The following is a 4,718-nucleotide window of genomic DNA, read 5'->3' as shown; positions in this document are numbered from 1 at the left end:
CCCCTGAGTCATGTGAACTGTCCACACCCTGCAGTTAGCCACAAGTATTAGTGCCCTTACCAGCGAGATGGAATATACACTGTAAGCGGTAATAGGCTCGGTATATGTGAGTTGCTCATCCTCAAATAACAGGGAGATAGGGCAATCAGGCAATCCTCCTGGAATCCATGCAAAGAAACATTACTAACGCAAGCAGACTAAAATTTCTTCAAAGATAGGATAATGTCTGGAGTGCATCGCCCTGATAAATTGTTTTCCATTTTCGTCGCAGGGCATGCCAGCATGGCAAAATCGCTTTCCCAGTCTCGATTTATGGAGCAAACTATATGGTAGTGGATTAATCAGTTTAGTATGTCAGGGGGGTGAAGTAATCTGATTAGGATAGGTCCAGGAGTTTATGTGGATGTTTAACCTTATGTGGACACGTTTTTCTGCCATTCTCATGTTCTGCACTTGTGGCACAAGGTAACTTCAACACGTTTGGACCTAAGCTTCAGCGCTACTATTCACAGCTTTGGTAGCTAGAGCTCTCGGATGGACGGAAATAAATTTTCTCACAGATTGCAAAACCTTGGATATTGCTACTGAAGCCAAAAGATCTTCTCTCTAATCCTGGTCACTGGAGCATCAGGCCTATCCTTGCTGACTTCTTTCTAGTTTCTACAGCCTTGAGGAACTCTGAAGTCACTCACATCCCTACAATTGCTAAGAGGGCTTTCACAAATCAATCTTCTCATAGATGTGATTTCCTTTTAGCAAAGGCTCAAGATGTAACTCCACAATGGCCGTTGAGCCATCAAACTCCCCAAGGGGAAGCTGATGTCTGACAAACACACACGCATAGGTTTGGACCTTACAGGTTGTATCAGACTGCTTATTTGAGCTTTCAATTAAAGCTATGTTAAACTGAAATTAGCCACAAGAAAAAGGAAGGTAAAGGCCATTAATTCTAGTAGAGAAGGTAGGTTGAAACGTAGTGAGGAGAATGTTCAGATGTCGTCTTTTCCTTCGCTTCATTTTATCCAGTTAACTATTGATCTCCTCTCATCAATTCTATTGAACGGAATCTTTTTTGACCCTAAAATAACCGAAGGCCCTGTTTATCCTACAGTTGCACACGGCAATTTGACAGTCGATCATCTTATTTAGTCAAGATCTGGTGTCAGTCACCGCTAGGATTGCAAATTGAGAAAGAAGAGATTTCCGCGCTAGCAATGAAGGTAGGGCAAGAGGAGGTACCTTGAAGGAGGAGTTATCTGAGCTGGAGGCGAGGGCAAGGATCTCAGACGCGTTGCCCCTGACGACGGTGGGGCAGAGTTTATTTTTCTTAGGAAAATACTTCAGCTGAGCCGTGGAGAACTGGAGATGGTATCAGTATTTCTCTTGGTAGTTCACCTTTTGGAGCCACGGAGAACTTGTATCCAAACCTGGTAACTCCTTGACCCTCGTAACTTGAAGTAGTCAGAGGAAAAAGCTCTTGATGGTAGCAAGAAAATTCACGGCATATATAGCTTACATGGAAGATTACAAGTTTGAGCATCAACTGAACACATGAGAACTGTGACTAATAACTGCACACTTGATGTGAACTTATATAATGTACTCACCATGGAATATGGGAAACAAAATTCAGAAGCAAAACTGCAGCATGACGAGCCAGTTAGCTTCCTTTCCAAAGTTTCCTCCTGGGGCAGCGGGGGCCTTAAATCATTAATTTCATAGGCATAGGGGGATCAAAGCGTTTGAACAGACTAGCCGTTCGACCATCTCAAAGCCATTTAAGCACAAACACCTTATTTCGACTGGCTTATTTTATGAACATCATTCTCAGTGTAGATGACATCACAATTCACAACTGTGTACGTACTTACTATAGCCCGGATGGTCACCGGATTATTGGTGGGGGGTGGTACACATGGACGAGTGACAGCCAATCTGATACGATCGGCTTCATGGTTTTCCAAGCACCAAGGAGGCAAAACGACCCTGCAGATTACTCCAGACTCTGTATCTCCTACAACACTGATAGCCAGGGCACACATGCATTACGACAGCAGCGCAATTTTTACTCCAGATGTGACGGTCTACTCGTCGAGACCGTAGAGAGCATCGATGAGATGCATCCTGAGAGAGGCAGGTCCCTTCACTGACTCCATCCCTATCTCTCCAGCAAGTCCAAAGATGGCGAGCGCACATGCCGCTGCGGCTAGAGCATCGGAAGGATCCGCCCCGACAAAAGCCGCTATAAGAGCAGTCACAGCACACCCTGTCGCCGTGATCTTCTGCATCATTGCCACACCATTGCTAGCACTGATGACCTGCTCACCATCCGTGATGAAATCAACTGCTCCAGATACTGCGACTACTGCCCCGCTGGACCGTGCCAATGCTTTCGCGGCTTGCAGGGCCTCCCCTGAGTCATGTGAACTGTCCACACCCTGCAGTTGGCCACAAGTATTACTACCAATAGAAGCAAGATGGAATATACTCCCTCCGTAAACTAATATAAGAGCGTTTAGATCACTACTTTAGTAATCTAAGTAGTGATCTAACCGCTCTTACATTAGTTTACAGAGGGAGTATATTGTAAGCGGCAATAGGCTTGGTATGCACATTGCTCATCTTCAAATAACAGGGAGATAGTGCAGTCAGCCAATTGTCCTGGAATGCATAATAGCACCACTACCGCAAGCAGTCTAAAATTTCTTCAGAGACAGGGTAATGACTGTAGTGCATCGCCCTGATAAATTGTACTGCCATTAGTCGCTTATCTCTCAACCTACTTATTGCTGTGGGAAAAGTGCTGTGGAAGGAGGGGCACGCTAAGGCAATTAGTCACTTTGTTGTCCCTTTCCTTTGTGTTTCTTCCATAGTACTGTCCTTCTCTGTTTTCTGCACTTGTGGTACAAGGTAATTTCCGCACGTGTGAACCTTACAGGTTGTGTGTCGAACTGCTTGTTTTAGCATTCACAGTTTCACTTAAAGCTAAGCTATGGTTTTTCTTTTAAATCTGAAATTAGCCACAAGATTACATGGACAGCATATTTCCAGCAAGCCAATTTGAATGACCCCAAATGAGCTGAAGAATCAATCGTCGTGTACCAGGAGCACGTGGATTAAATCAGTTTATAACATTGCAGTTTCACAATCGATCACCCCTAGGATTGGATTGGATTGGAAATTAACAATGAGTTACTAATAGGATTGGATTTAGTTCAGGTACCTTGAAGGAGGAGTTATCTGAGCTCGAGGCGAGGGCGAGGATCTCGGACGCGTTGCCCCTGACGACGACGGGGCGGAGCGCGAGAGGAGCTGGAGGCAGGCCTCCATCCGGAAGCCGGAGGCGGCGGCGGCGACGGGGTCGAGCACCCAGGGGCGGCCGGCGGAGGCGGCGGCGCGCATGGAGGGGAGCCAGTCCTCCGAGAGCGTTCCGACGTTGATGTAGACTGCGTCGCAGCGTGGGGTGAAGTCGGGGATCTCGCGGAGGCTGTGGAGCATGGCGGGGGAGGCGCCGGCGGCGGTGAGGGCGTTGGCGGCGATGTCCATGGAGACGAGGTTGGTGATGCACTGAACTAGCGGCGCCCGCTCGCGGACGGCCGACAGCAGCGCCCACGCGCGGCGGGCCCACCACGCCTCCGTCCTCTCCTCGTCCATGCCGACGGCCTACGGGCGGTGACGCTCGCCGTGGGTGGGGGATTGATTTGGTTATGCGGCGGGGTTGGCGGCGCACGGGGCTTCCAGCCAAGCCAGCGGTGTAGAGGGAGGAAGCGAGCCGACGAATGGACGAATGGATATTTCAGTTTGGCCACTTACCTTTTTTTTAACCTAAAGTTGCATTTTCTGAATCGACTCTTGACTTGAGGAAATCTTATTAGTCGGCTTGAAATTAGTAAACTCTAATGATAAGTGACATACGGATGGCAATTTCAGTCACGCAAGGATGGCAATTTTCAACGACACATGATAAGTTTCTGTCAAAAAATAAACTGAAGCATGAAAGTCACTAAACTTGCCGTTGAAAACGTTCGTAGTTGCCATGGGTGGGCGCGAGGAGGAAGAAAACAAACGTCTGTTTGACCCACCCGTCCTAAATGGCAAGTGGAAAGAGAGAAAATCACTTGCACCTAGCCATTTTTCCATAAAAATTTGAATTAGGATGAAACTTATCCAGTTTGAGACTTGAAGGACCGAAAATCTCTCAAAGTTATTGAGGGGCCAAATGTATTTTTTTTCATGAATTTGAGGGTTCATTACCTTGAAAAGTTGTCCTTATGAGCAGAAAAATCATGAAAGGTAAAATAAAATACAATGAGGTCCTTCGAGTTTGCCGCGGCTCACCTTATATCCTTCATGCCACCAGAAGAGGGAGTGAAGAGGTAGGACGTATATGTGGAGGAAACTTTCTCCTCAATGTCATCGCAGTAGTCATTCAACACATACGGTATTTCTTTTAGGGCTTGTTTGGATTACCGTTTCAGTCTCAGATACACCTGTAAAAAATACAGGTCGCTGCTCGTCGTTTCATTTCCGGGTGGAGATCTGCTCATGGCCGGTAAAATACACGTGTAGAATAAATACACTTGTATCAAAATACACCACATCCAAGCGCGACCTTAGTCTAGTGAAATGTAATGCCCCGACCATAGTAACCGGTTCTCGGCCGTTATGTTTGGTGGTATCTAGACTGTCACACAGACCAACACTAGTCTTTTCTATGC

At 46.8% G+C, this 4,718-nt stretch overlaps 1 pseudogene; it reads right to left on the bottom strand.

The window, feature by feature from the left end:
- Window positions 1-1,260: 1,260 nt before the first annotated feature.
- Window positions 1,261-3,771, bottom strand: LOC119282219 (annotated as a pseudogene).
- Window positions 3,772-4,718: the final 947 nt, after the last annotated feature.

Source organism: Triticum dicoccoides, chromosome 3B (assembly GCF_002162155.2).
Source record: "Triticum dicoccoides isolate Atlit2015 ecotype Zavitan chromosome 3B, WEW_v2.0, whole genome shotgun sequence".
Classification (NCBI taxonomy): Eukaryota; Viridiplantae; Streptophyta; class Magnoliopsida; order Poales; family Poaceae; genus Triticum; species Triticum dicoccoides.
The sequence above is the reverse complement of the archived record's forward strand: the minus strand, read 5'-3'. Positions and strand labels throughout refer to the sequence as shown.